This window comes from Perna viridis, chromosome 10 (genome assembly GCF_037379345.1).
Source record: "Perna viridis isolate PV_CMFRI_1.1 ecotype Kerala chromosome 10, ASM3737934v1, whole genome shotgun sequence".
NCBI lineage: Eukaryota > Metazoa > Mollusca > Bivalvia > Mytilida > Mytilidae > Perna > Perna viridis.
In genome coordinates, this window is record NC_142454.1 from 35,080,421 (window position 1) to 35,095,745 (window position 15,325).

At 31.3% G+C, this 15,325-nt stretch overlaps 1 protein-coding gene and 1 pseudogene across 1 annotated transcript in view; both read left to right on the forward strand.

Moving 5' to 3' along the window:
• The first annotated feature begins 7,246 nt into the window (after nt 1-7,246).
• Nucleotides 7,247-15,325, forward strand: part of LOC148605561 (protocadherin-11 X-linked-like) — a 56,382-nt gene continuing 48,303 nt past the window's right edge. Inside the window, exon 1 of the mRNA XM_088547654.1 lies at nt 7,247-7,384. The gene's annotated coding sequence lies outside the window, so the exon portion shown is untranslated. The remainder of the gene's footprint in view (nt 7,385-15,325) is intronic.
• LOC148605562 (uncharacterized) lies at nt 13,759-14,730 on the forward strand (annotated as a pseudogene).

The window sequence follows — 15,325 nt, forward strand, 5'->3', positions numbered from 1 at the left end:
AAACCCAACACTTGCATGTTTGCCCTGACTGTTAAGACCAACAAAAACCATGACTTACGGGTCAAGTGTCAATCCGAGGAAAGAGTCAAAATATCTACTTCTATTGTCCCCCTTACAGTACTTTACAAGCTCTTCTTTTATCGTCTCTCCTTTACAGTGCTTTACAACGTCTACCTCTATATCGTTCCCCTTACAGTACTTTACAACCTCAACTTCTATCGTCTCCCATACAGTGCTTTACAACTTTTAATCTTATCGACCCCATACAGTACTTAACATCGCTTACTGCTATCGACCCCCTCACAGTACTTACATGTAACAACCTCTACTTCTATCGACCCCCTCACAGTACTTACATGTAACAACCTCTATTTCTATAGACCCCCTCACAGTACTTACATGTAACAACCTATAGACTTCTATAGACCCTCTTACAGTACTTGATAACATTTATTTCTGTTTCATGTAAACCAAAATTAAACCTTGGGGTCAGTCGTTTAGAATCAGTCTTATTTTTAATTGGGACGCTCTAAAGCACACAAATAAATTTTAAACAAATATACAACATAAATACAATGTTATATACATACATGTACATGTATGTTAACAGAGAGTTTACTACCATTTTGAGTAATTGTAAAGGGAGTGTTGAAAGTAGTCTAAAGAACTACAAAATGTTATGGTTGCTGGTACAATTTTGTTGTAATGGAAAGATATATAGTATTTGGTCGCATGGGCAGAAATATGCCACTGTCTATGTGTTCTAACTTTACCATCGTTCATTTTTTTATTCCTTGCAGTTTTGTCTAGTACTTAAAATGCGACAAGGTTCTCATCTCCCTGAAGAACAAATAGAGTCGAAATGAAAAGCTACTGCATTCATAACCACGTCTGTAATGGACATGTTTATGGTAGCACTATTGGTGTCATTACTGACAAATAATTTCACACCTTCTCGGCCATTAACACCCCTTATTGTCCTTCTTTTCTCAACGCTTTTATTTTTATTACCAAATAAAAGCTTCGATAAGATTGCAAAGCAATTAAAAAACATTAAAACATGTTCCGTGTTAGAAGAGATCAGTAGAGTCATTACAAGGTTCCGATCACCGCTTTAGGCCACGACGACAATATGACTTTAACTATTTGATCTCTCCTATTTTATGTACTTTCATGGTTAAAACGGGTTTTACATTTCCAACTTGTTGCCTTTGATGCCGCGTTAATCCAGGTTGTAACACTGTAGAGTTCCTTTTATGAAATTTGAAATTTGACAATTTTATTATCTTTAAAATAATAAATGTAATGCCATCGGCGTGTAAATTGCCAACAAAAGCACGAGATCTTTTAACTGGTTATTTCTCCTTCTTGTACACTTCGAAGGAATAAGATCTTTTTGGAAGATTTTTTAATTTGAGTAAGTAACATTTTATCTTCACAAACACATTTTCTTCTTAAGTCATTCCATTTATGAAACAAAAAAAAACGTACAATTTTTTAGTCGTCAATGGTTAATTGAACCTAAATACATGTATGACACCATTTTGGAAAAATATCTAGAAAGTAGAATCATATGCTTGTTTTCAAAGGATAGACTTGATCCCAAAACCTCTTTCTCACTGACGACCAAAGCAGTGAAGCTGTTTACTTCCGTTGTTGACAATTTTCTATGTAGTATCGGTGATGGAAAATAATCTCATAGCATATATCATTTCAAGGAAAAACGAGATAATATAACAACATACTTTTTAGGTGTTGTATCAACCTCTGCATGGTTTGAGGCAAAATCCTGATAGTCTTAGCATTTAATTCCCGTCGTGTATACATGAAGTCGGTAAAATCATCCATACGTTCTCAATTATATCATTCAACACTTAAGGTTCTACAAGACTAAAATTTCTCTATTCCCATACTCCAATATAAAATTTACATTTTTTGGAAGAAAATAAAACAACCTTTCAAAAATTGAAAAAAAGGTTGATTGCTTAAAAAACTACGCATATGTCAAAACTATCGCTACAAGTTGTTAGAAAATATAGATTCTATGGATGTCATATCGATAAATGCAGACTACAATTTATGATATTCGTTCTCCGTTGATTTTCCTTACATTACACGAAAGAAACTGCTTTAATTGGATATGAAACCATTTTTTCTGCTGTATATGTATTTGACTGAATACTGAGTCAGCATTGTAGTTTTTTTCAGTGTAACACAATCTCAAAGGTTTAAATCAATCACGGCAGTTATTACTAGATGGTAGTGTATTCAGAAATTACTAGATGGTAGTGTACTCAGTACAGTTCTACAATGAGTATATGGAGTTTAAGTTTGATTATTTGATAAGAAATGTCTCTGAGAGAGATAAATATGAAATTTCTATTAAATTTTAAAGTCTAACTTACAAGTTAAGTCCGGTACACGGAGACGTCGAGACTTTGAGAGGAATTAAGGGTTGTACGCTGTTCTACGGGAGGTAACTACGGTACAACGCCTAGACTGGCGCAAGTAATTTTTTTCTGTCTGAGTGTGAAGAAATAACCTCAACCAATGTGGTATACACTGTTCTTTCAAAGGGACAGAAAAAATATCATAGCCATTCCTTATAATTCAGTTTTAGTAGTTATACATTTATCTTCATATACCCTTTCTACTGCTATTCCCAGTTAAAACACTACACATCGTTGTTACTACAAAAAAGACGGTATACCCAGATACAGATATATAAACTGTAAGGTATATTGGATAGAGATTCCTCATTTTTTGTAAACGATGACAAATCATCTTCCAAATACACCAAAGAAGATGTTTTCATAATTTGTCCAGTGTGGTGGACGCATTTTCAACTAACGATCGGCATTTCAATTGAAAAAAAAATTGGGCTCCTCTACACGCTGACTCCTATGCAGCTGATTTTATAGCAGAAGGAACATTGTTTAGCTAGATCCTTTGATCGCAGTTTCTGCTATATGACGTATTATCGTTTAACATTGCATCTACCACCAAAAAAAATTGTGATAAAGGATATTACAGACACTAATATCACAGTCTCATATCTTGACCTACACTTAGAGATTTTCATTCCGCATTGTCAACTTTCTTTTCATCTGTGGCAATAACCCTTTCAGCACATGCATACTTATGGAGATTTCATATCACATCTCATTCGTTATACCAGAGCTTGTCGAAACTACGCAGAGCTTTTGTACCACAAAAGACTTCTTTGGGCTTGCTACAAATTGAAGTCATCACTACAGAAGTTTTATGGTCGTCATATCGTTGATCGGTATGGTGTATCAATCCGATTTGTTCACCTGTCTTAGTTTTCCTTTCCTCTTTCGTCTACCTCGGACTTGACTTTTTATGAGCAATTCAGTGGGCGTTTCTAGAAAAGCAGAGGACGTTATCCTGACAGTGCAACGGGTCCATGCTCCCAGTGTATAGTGTGCCGAGTTGCTAATTAAATTTGTTTCTTTGTACGTTTTATCATTTTTTTCGTAATCTTTGTTGTGTTTGTGTCTGATTTCCTTGTTTATTCTTTATCCCTGGATCACTTTCTTTTGATTTCCGCTAACATCTTGGTTTCCTTGATTACTTGTTATCTCATTAAAAGGTTGATGAACTCGCAGTCACATTACAGAATTTGGTCTACGGTATTTGGTAAATTTATTTAGCAATAGAAGTGTATTATTTTTCAATCTGCCGATTTGTCTTTATTGTTTTCTATTGGTCTTTTATCTAAAAGTTTTAAAAACGTGTGTATATTTATCATTAGAAGAAGCAGTCACTATAATAGATAAAGAGTTCGTTAAACTACACTGCATTTTTGCCACACAGAACGTTCTTTTATTGCTGTCCAAATGACGGGTAAAATGATCGATCCCAAAAGATAATTACAGTGTAACATTACATGGAAAAATCTCTTCAACATTTTGAAACCATATGGAAAGTTCTTTTGATGCTACCTAAACGGTGACCATTATTAATTATATATTCAACCGGACAATATTTTACAAAAAATACCTCTTATCACCTTATTACATGTATTTTGATGGGTATTTAATAATGAAACTTATGGAAAAAAATTAAGTTACTGTGTTCAAGAATGCCTTATTTCCCTTTATATAGTCATTTTCACTTTGTACGAGTTTTTAAATTAAATTAGTTTATTATACTACATAATTTAGACCTTGATAATTAAGTATTTGAATATACCAACTGGACATTTTGAAGAAAAAAGTTGACGGAATATCATAGGGTTTAACATCTGAAACCGTCACTTTCAACTTAAAAGATACAATTTCGTTGTCACTTGAATGTCACTTTAGATAGGATATATTTGCTTTGAGGATTTACTTAATTCCTAAAACACAAATTCTTCATCAGGGATATTATGTCATAAAATGAATTTCATAGGATGTGTTTCCCATGTTCCCATGGTATAAAAATTCACTGGGCTACCTGTAACATGGCGGGGTGATCCACTTTTCAATGGTAAACATCCACCCTGATATTTTAGACATCACAATGCTTTGAAAAACTGAACTTAAAAAACCGTATATCCTTTCAACATTATTGTGGGTTATACATCTGGGATTCAATATTACTGCGGTAAAACTGAAGAATTTGAGATGTGATTTTTATTAAGATTATGCAGCATGTCCATCCAATCTCATTTATTTTGGTAGAATATCTCCTTGTTAAAAATTTATAATTTTGCATTGTCTATCAGTACAATGTAGCAAGATATGACCAATGCCTGTCAGCTCAGTAGTATCCTGCAATAACCTTTATGATTGATGTATTTACACGTTGTCAGCACTTGTTTTTTTTTCCCTATTATGAATTAACGTATGATGTCAACTGTTGTTTATTAGCTAGCCAGAATTCAATTGAAATCCGTTTAGTTGTAACGTATCTGACAAGAACTGTCAAGTGTTATATCAGATACAATAGTTTTGGTCATTTTTTTTATTGTCGCCTTCTATTGTTTGTTAAATTGTTTATTTTCACCTTAGATCTGTGGTAGATATATTGTTGGATCATAAGGGATTGCAAAAAGGTAATTCTTTTATAGCTGCACTACAAAAATGGGTATATTAATATTCAAGTAGTACTAGAAGTTGTCTGGTAAACTATTTTATGAAGTTGGGTAATGGTGGAATGGAATTCCAACCTCTTACGTTGTAGGAGTAGTATTTTAACAGAATATTAAATGTTTAAATAAGGATTATTTTAAAAATTGAATTATATTCATAAGACCTTTCGCCTTAATTATGAGTACGCGTAATATATAACGCTTCCATGAGGTAAGAAATATTCCTTGCGGTAATGTATATTAGGCATGCTCATCAACTATGCAGCACTAACGCGAAATGGTCTTCCTCAATTAAGCGTAAATTTAAATCATAATTATCCGTTGCTACATGTACATTTATTACCTTTATCTTTGCAAGCAATACCTTAAAAATCGAGTTCGGATAATGGATCATTCAGTTATGTTTGGAGTATGAACAATTTTAATTAATTAGTGAATTTGATCTTTTTAGCTCACCTGAACTGGAAGGGTATGTGGGCTTTTGTCATCACTTGGCGTCCGTCGTCATCGGCGTCGTTTGCCATACGTCGTTAACCTTCTCATCTGAAACCACTCAGTGGAGTATTACCAAATGTGGTGACCAGCATCCTTAGGGTACAAATGTATCTACTTAAAAATGTATCAACAGTACAGATCAAGTGTGAAACATGACCACCATTAATTGATATTTTTACCACCATACTTAGCACGTTAACTCCCAAGAAGCTCTGGTTGGACAAGATCTAGCTACCATCCAAATTTGAAGTTTCAAACACCCTTAAATGCCATTTTTGATGATTTTTACAGCAGATTGATTTATAATGTTTGAACAGAAATGTTAAGCATCTTAAGGTGTATCATACCTGCAAATTTCAGGAAAATCTGTCCAATTTTCTTCCAGATATGCCCAATGAGAAATTATGTTTTTGAAAAATTTTCACAGTATTGCCTATAGCTATTATCATATGAATGATAGTAAATAGATGGAAGAAAACGAAAAAATTAATGTGAAATGAAAAAAAATCAGTATAATAAGATCAATATTTGGTGCAAAGTTCAGAAAAATCTTTTTTTTTCACGTAATGTTATCCCTGTAAATGCACTTTGACAATATTTCCAGTTTTTTTTTCTGTTATCCAGTAATACTTACAATAATGAACAGGTGAGCGATTCCGACTCTTGTGAACCTCTTGATGATATTCATGTAAATAATATTCCATAATTTGAAATAATAACTTACCCAGTATAGATGTAGATATAATATATTGTTGAAATGATTCTATATCAACATATAATTATATTTATTATCTAAGTCAATGACAAAAGGCCCTGATTTAGGAATAATTGCTTAATCTTGGGTGAAACATTTTGTTCAAAAGAGAAGAGGACATCTGTCCACCACCTGTACAAACTTCAAGATTTTGTTAAATGTTGCAATATTCAGAAGGTTATTTGTTGACAGAAAATTTTGCTCATTGTATATTTGATTGTAGTGTTTTAACATCTTTATCGCTATCGTTGTACAATCCTTTAGTCTTATGTAATTTTTTGTTTGCTGCATCGTCATGACTGGACGATCCGATACCCATTAAGTTTGCTGGTTGGCAGATTCCTTTAGACTCTCTCTCTCTCTCTCTCTCTCTCTATATATATATATATATATATATTAGGGTTTTTTTTTTTTATTATCTCTTGACAATTAAGTTTTTTTCTTCTGGTCTTATGTTTGGTGAATATTGTAGTAATCAAAATAACAAATACATGTAGGCAATTTTGACTTCTGTGTAGTCATGTAAGCCATTTCTAACTGTCAATAGAATTACTCTATTTGGTATTTTTATGATTATATTCCCCCAGTGAAACACATACCTGTTAACCTTTTGAAGCCTCAAAGAGGGATATCTCCTTCTTTAAAGCTTTTGTGAGAGGAAGATATAGCATGACAACATTTTTTGCAGAAAAGAGGATACTTTTGCTAGAAATTCAAGTGCAGAGAAAAAGACAAAGATATAAAATCTATGACAATCCCAGTAATCTGCTTGGGGTTCTAATCATAATAAGTACCAAAAAAGGATGTCATTTGTTGATTGTCTCTCACTGATAATTATGTCATTTGTAATTGTATTTATATCAATTTAATAAGCAATTTAGAACACAATTTGAGCAATATGTCTGCTAAGAGGGATATTTTGTGGGAGAAATTTGTGAAAGAGGAAGATTTGTGTCTCCTACGTGCCAGAATTTCTCGAAGAGGGAGTATAACACAAAAAGAGGGAGTCTCATTCTTAAAGAGGGAAGGGTTAACAGGTATGGGAACATACTGTTTTTACCTGTTTTTTTAATTATTTATTCCCTAAAAAAAAGTTGTTGAGGACTGACTGAAATGCTTATTTTATTATTATTATTATTAGAACTGGTAAACTTGTCCGCACATTTTCTATGTAAATAATAGGGGAATTAGAATAAAGTTTTGGGGGGTAGGTCATAATATAGGACATTGCAATTTCTCAAAAACCTAGCTTACCAGAAACTTGAAAATTGGTACAGTGGTTCTATAATCTATGCAAACAAAAAGTGAAATGGTATGTTATGAGTTATGATGTAGAAACAGTAATAAGCTGAATTCAAAATTTGGGGTCTGTGACAATTCAGAGAGCGTCAGGGGATTTAATTGACTTGCTTGCAACCACAACCGTAACCTTGTTATTATTCGTCTTTTGTCTAATGCCTGTCTTGTCTGCAGAACTCCTGTGGAATAGCTGAATGGATTTGAACCAAACTTTGCACAAAAAACAGGCCCTGTATATGTATGTAGATTTGCCAAAATATTTTAGAGTTTCAAACATGGCCGCCATCCATTATTTTTTAAAAAAAAAAAAAAGGTCAACATATTGTTGAAAGTTCACACTCAGATTAAATTATAAGCCTAGGGCGTATGATCGGTTGTATTGAATTTGTAAAATGGGTGCCATTCAAGATTGCAGCTGGTCGAAAATTAAAAAAAATATGAAGTTTTTTTTTTTTTAAATCATGACGGCACACAAAGTGATTTTAAATGCCCCTGTGACAATGATGGAGCTAGGGGAACATCCTGTAACACTGTGTGTAACAATTAAATGTAGTTCAGTCTAGTTTTTCTGTGATGCTTACATTTAAATGTTTTGAACTTCCCAAACTGTTGATGTGTAACAAAGCACCAAACAGTCATTAAATATAGTTACATAAAATATTGTGCTGAAGATGCAGTTACTTTTAATGGACTACACAAAGCCTTTCATCGGTACAAATAAAATGCTAATTCTGTGTTTGGATGAAGAATATGTGTTCTTGTTTATGTCTGTTTATAGATTAAATGGATTCTCCTTATTGAATTCTGGCTCTCACAAATTTGTCTCCTATGTATCATCAGAAATTCAAGTGTTAAGTTTCTGTCTGCATTTTTCCTGGTAAGTTGGTAACATTCAAGTTTCAAGCATCATTTTCAGGACTTGTAAAGGGATGTTCATTTGGTTTGTTAAGGCTTTGCAGGCGACTTATTTAAGATTATACTCTATGAACAAAAGACGTGTGTTAAGGTTTTAATTTTTATAATTTATCTGAACTTCTGAGATGACTACAATCAGTGTCTAAACATCTGCTTGTTTTGTGAGGTTCTTAGGTTCCAGTGTGTAAGGTAATGCATTCTTCATAGTTTAACAGGTTCAAACTGCTTCCATCATATGGATTTGAGTTTAGTTACATTGTTACATCCCAGACTATAAATAAAGCAACTATTTCCATAAAGAAATAAAAAGAAAGCTATATTGTATTTCTTTAAAGTTTTATGATTGTCTCTGTGTAGGTAATTAAATGTTGCTGATATTTATCATCTAACTGGTGTATTCTATCATTATGAAGGTGGAAAATTTTGCTTTTATTTATTTCAAAATTATTACCTGTATGTCAAAGACTGCCTTTTTGATTCTGTGAAAAAAAGCATATTTGTCATTTTTGACGAGAAGCTGTAACTAGAAGATATGAAAATGTTTGGTTATGACTGCATATAGATATTTATAGACCTGTCTTTTGTAAGTGGTTATAATGTATATTTCATGTGAAATCAGTTTACTTGCACAGAAATCTACACCTCTGAAGTATGGTTAATAAGAAAGTACAATTATCTAAAACAAATACACAAACTTGATAATAAGAAAAGGAGCAGTGATAGCAGTATTTAACATATAATTGTGAAATATGAGCAATCATTGGAAACATTGATCAGTTTCAGTATGTCAATATTGAATTATTTTCTGTAGATCAGGTTACTATAATTAGTAAGGTTTCTATACATGTTGTTTCTACAATCACAGCAATGTTTTAATCTTGGAAATAAAAGTAATATTACTGAATCTCTGTTGCTTCTTGTCAAGAAAAGGGTAGGTCTGTTACATAGTAGGGTTCTGGAGATTGGTACTCCTCTCCTTTTGCTTGAAATTTTATTTGTTTGAATCACTTTAGGGGAAAAATTGACCAATAACAAACTGACACCCCCTTTTTCTGGAACCCACTTTCCAGAATCTCTGGATTCTTGCGTGACAGGATACTTATCAGTTTATTTAATTCTATTGATACATCCTATGTGAGTCAATGTACAAAATTTAACATTCCACATCTAAAAAATAATACAACTATAACTCCAGAAGGAAGATATCAATAACATGACTAACATCACTGATAATTGTGGTCATTCTTCTCACTGATCAATACATAAATTTACAGACAAGTGGTCATAGTGCAGAATTTAGAGGATATTATTTATGGTAGAAAATGTTTCTCTTATGTACACATGCATATTTCAAAAGTCAGGAAATCTGTATTGATGCTTAACATCAACCTATTAAGTTTTAAAATGAATTGGCAATGCAATAGAGATTTAGAAAGTGTTAAGTCCCAAGCAGTAAATGTGAGTTTTGGAATCATTTTCAGGTGTGGATTCAGTCAGCCTTTAATTCTATTAATGCCACCCACAAATTAAATTAAGAAAAATCAGATTTTTTGCCAAATATTTTTTCAGTTCTTATGTTGTTTGTTCTTTCCCCTGTCTGAACCTCCTCATTTTTAGATATCATAAGGTTAATGCACAATCACCAATATAGATTAACTATGCCTGACTGCTTATTTTCATATATTTAACATCATTTTGATTTCATTTTTTTCTGCTAAGTGGATGAAATGTCTTGCTACCTTTTTTCTAGATAAAGTTAGATTTTGAAATTAAGTAGCAACAAATTTTCAGATGATGTTGTACAAGTATAAGCTTCCCAAAAAGGCTTGCTCAGTGGTATCATTTCTATCTTTTGTACTGCTGACTTTGTTTTTTTTTTCAATCTGACTGAATGTTTGTGTTGTATAAGTCACTAGTATGCTAGAAAATAAATGGACTTACGGTTCTTTTACAAGGATATGGCAGTAAAAATAGAAGATTCATTTAAAATTTCTGTGATAGTTTTATATTTAGATGAAGTTATTTCCAGACAAAAGATATCGTTTGTATTTTTTGGGAAGGTCAGATTCCAATGCAGAGATTGGCTTTGAAAAAAATTAATTACACAACAATTACATGATCAATTTATCCAACAGTGGTTTGCCCAAATGAGCAATTCATCTAGAGGTCTTTTCTATTCAGAATACAAAACCGAGTTTGGTTTAGAAAAATATCTACTAAATTTGAAACAGGGCGATAGGTTATATATAGCAAAACTGAGATGCTCTAATTTAAAGATCCCCATTGAAACGGGGAGGTAGACAAATACTCCAAAAGAAGAGCGAATTTGTCATCTTTGTAAAAACGGTCTTGGGGATGAATTTCATTATCTTTATGTTTGTAATAATCCAGATTTAAAGAAATTCCGTAAAAAATATATTCCTCAATACTACTCTGTAAATCCAAGGGATCACAAATTAAAAAAGCTGTTAATGTTTTGCCATGTTGAACTTTACAGAAATCTTGCAAGTTATTTAAAAATTCTTATTCGTACTTTATAAATTATCTCATCCAGTGTATACTGTTTATGTAAATGCTTTAAAATTATGTGGTTTGGTACCCCTACATATCGTACTTATTATAGGTATACTGCATTGTATCCTCCCTGTATTTTGACTTAAATATACATGTATGTGTAAATGTATTTATATCTTGTATGGACTTATACGTTATGTGTTGCTTTGTATGCTATAATGTGATGTTCGTGTTTATATCATGTCCTCTTGTACACCTTTGTGTCTGAGGTTTAAATAAAGTATTGTTTTGTCTTGTCTTGTAAAATGGACCTCATATCACTCATGTTTCTTTTGTGCTTCCATCAGACAAACTTCACAAGTATTGTTCTCTTTGGAGAGGAAATATTAGTACAGTTTTCAATTAGGAGTCACAATAGATAGCTCAATAAGTATATTAAACAGATTTTATATTTTTCCATTTGCACTTAGCTGTTACAATAGTTGTCTATTGTATATGTTGTGTAAGATATTGAGTATTTTATGATGTAATTTAACACTGTTTTAATTGAACTTAAGCTTCTGTCAGATTAATTGTTCAAATATCAGTCTGTTTCCTCATTATACAAACAATTTGAAAACTGTAGGTGTTATTAATCCATTGACATAGAAAACTAAACTTCTCAATTTTAGAGAAGAAATTGTTTTTTATCATTGGACAAATCAGCTGTCAAGTGAACATTTGATTCAATTAACAGCAGGAAATTACAATAATTACTGGTAGGTAAGATTTCATATGATGAGAGAACAAGCAAAGAGCTTTCAAGTTGTCTTTGTGTAAATTGAAAGTTATAGAATCATAATTGTCAAAACTATAGACTTTTGTTGTAACATGATTTAGAGATATTGTTGTTTGGGTTGAGTCCAGCATTACATTATGGTTCTTGTTAAATTACAACATTGTTTTAATTATTATCTTCTCATGAAAGTGACATATCAGTTGATATTGGCAGAGTTCAAACTTGTGTTTGTTGTTGTTTTTTTCTTTATGGCAAGAAAAAAAATTCCTTCTCTTTTTTCAAAAGATAATTTATTTTAATTCAGATAATCTAAATATCTTTTAATGTGAACCTATTATTGACCTAGAAAACAATTAAATTCACTTAAAAGCAGTCAGAGGAATTTTGTCCCAATTTATTGTGATTTACATAAAAATAACATAGAAGACCCAATAATTGATCATTGGATGGTAGATTTATAGGAACAAAATGTGGTCATGCTTATTTCATACTAGCTACTGAAATTTATTATTTTCAGTATATCTGCTTACCCAGAACCAACTTGATTTCCTGTCTGACCTTACTCTTGTACTATGTATGTGTGGGGTAACTGTTGAAAACTTTGTATTGGAATGCAAAAGCTTATTATTCAATGCTTTATTTAAAAATTTTATGAAGCTTAAGTATTCTGATACACAATTATATAAGTAGGATCTCATTATAAAGGAACCAATTACATTGATATTAATTATATCTGCTTTATCTTTGGTTATAAACTATTAAAGACTACTAGCAAGCTGTGATGATCAATTAGATTTCTGGAGTGTTTTCTCACCTGATTCTACATATGAATACATGGTAAGATAGTTCTTGTAATATGTTAAACCAGAATTATAGTAATTTTTCAAATATTGTTAATAGCAATGTTAGAAATGATGATTTTTTAGATAATATTATTTCTGTAGAAGAGGTTTTAATATTTTAAGAACAGCAAAAACAGGAAAGCTCCTGGTATAGACCAGATTCAAATTGAATTATTAAAAAATCAAACTGCTTTGAACGCATTAACTCATATTTTTAATGTTTGTTTTGAGTCTGGTAAAATTCCAGCTATCTGGAGTAAAGGTGTGATTACTCCTATTCCTAAATCATCTACAGCTGACCCTCGAGATCCTATAGCATATAGGGGAATTACTTTGGCCCCAACATCATATAAAATTTATTGTGGGGTATTAAATGCCAGAATTGCTGACAAATTTGAAGAGTTAGAGGTTGTAAATGACGAACAAAATGGTTTCAGAAAAGGTCGCAGTACAGTTGATCATTTGTCTACATTAACAACAATAATTGAAACTAGAAAACTTAATAACTGCTCTACTTTTTGTGAGTTTATTGAGTTTAAAAAAGCATATGATTCTGTAAATAGAAGTATATTGTTTAGTAAACTTGAAAATATTGGTGTTAGTACAAAGATGATGAATGCTATTTTTTCCATGTATATTAATGTACAATCTTGTGTAAAAATAAATGGTCTTATGACAGATTGGTTTGATGTAAAAACAGGCCTGAAGCAAGGCTGTATTTTATCACCCTTGCTCTTCAATATTTTTATTAATGATTTAGTAGATGAAATAAAGATGTTAAATGTTGGTGTAAGATTAGATGACTCTATTATTTAGTTTTGCTGTATGCAGATGATATTCTTTTGATATGTGAAAATGAAAATGACTTTTGGACACTTTAAGTCAATGGTGTCAAAATAATGATTTGTGTGTAAATTTAACTAAGTCAAAAGTAGTTCATTTTAGGCCTCAATCCGTTCAGAGAATTGATTTTAAGTTTACATTTGATAGAGAAAAGATAGAAATTGTAGATAAATATACATATCTAGGATTAGTCATGAGTGAATTTTTGAATTACGTAGATATGGCTAAGGCTGTTGCTAAGTCAGCTAGTAGAGCTCTAGGTTTACTTATAGCTAAATATAAAGCTAATGGAGGTTTTGATTATTCTGTATTTACAAAATTATTTGATATAATGGTTATGTAAGTTATTGAATACGGTGCCTCTATATGGGGCTGTAGAGACTTTTCATGTATTAATGCTGTAAAAAATAGAGCAATGCGTTTCTTTATGGGGGTCGGTAAATATACCCCAAATCTTTGACTTTATGGTGACATGGGCTGGTCGTCTTGTATAATTAAGCAGTGGTCATGTGTTTTTAGAATGTGGTCAAGATTTACAAAAATATGTAATAATAGACTTAATAAAAAAGTCTTTTTATGGGCAAATAAAAATTGTAATAATAGAATAAAGAATTGGAACTTTAGAGTACATAGTAAATTTAGAGAGCTAAATGTAAACCATTTTTGTAAAACAGATTTTATATTTAACAAAAGTTCTATAAATATGTTAGAAAATATAAATTTTGAAAATTTTAAGAATAAATGGTTCAATGATTTAAATAGTAGTGATCATAGTAAGCTGAGAACTTACAGAATTTTTAAGTAAGGGTATGGAGTAGAATGATATTTACAAACACGTATACCTGGTAGATACAGAAGTGCTTTTTCTAAATTTCGTTGTGGTGTTGCACTATTAAAAATAGAAACTGGCAGATATGAAGGTATTTTGATTGAAAATAGATTGTATTTTAATAATGTATGTATGGATAATGGTAATATTGAGGATGAGAAACATGTCATTTTGCATTGTCCTGTGTATTCACATTTGAGAGAAGATATTTTTATTTGGGCTAAATCTTTTAATAACAATTTTGATAATTTAACTGATGATGAAAAATTCATATTTTTATTTAGTGATGAAAAAATGTTCTTTTATTCAGCCAAAATCTGCCATGATGTTTTATTAACTAGAAGAAATATTTTATATAGGTAATTTCTGTTAATATAATATATTAATATGAAAATGTATATATATAGTATTTTAATTACTTATTTAAAGTCTCTCATAACTCTTTGAAAAGAGTGGCTCTAATTTGACAACATAAAGTTTTAAATGTATATGTTTTGTATATCGATAATAATGGTATTAGACAAATGTGAACTATTAACTTTTAGAATCATATATATTGCTTTTAAATGTATATATAATATGTCAGTTAGAGGTGACACTATAATAAAGAATTGTCTTGTCTTGTCTTGTCTATGACCAATTTCACTCCTTCATAAAACATCAAACTTTGCCTGCAAGAAGCAAAATATATACAACATAAGAACTTGGTACTATTCTGTCTAAGTTCCAAAGGACTGTAAATTACTTCCCCCTGTTCTCTGTGATGCAGTAATCAAACTTAAATAATCAGATTTTTTTCTGAAGAGTTTCAGGGGATTTTCTTATTAGTTATGATTAATTATTTATTTCTCCACTCTCTATACAAAAATTAAGATTTTAACATGCTAACTAAATATCTTTATACAAAATCTTATTTATTTTTCATCTCAGGTGGAGAAATGACTTATACTTACTAAAG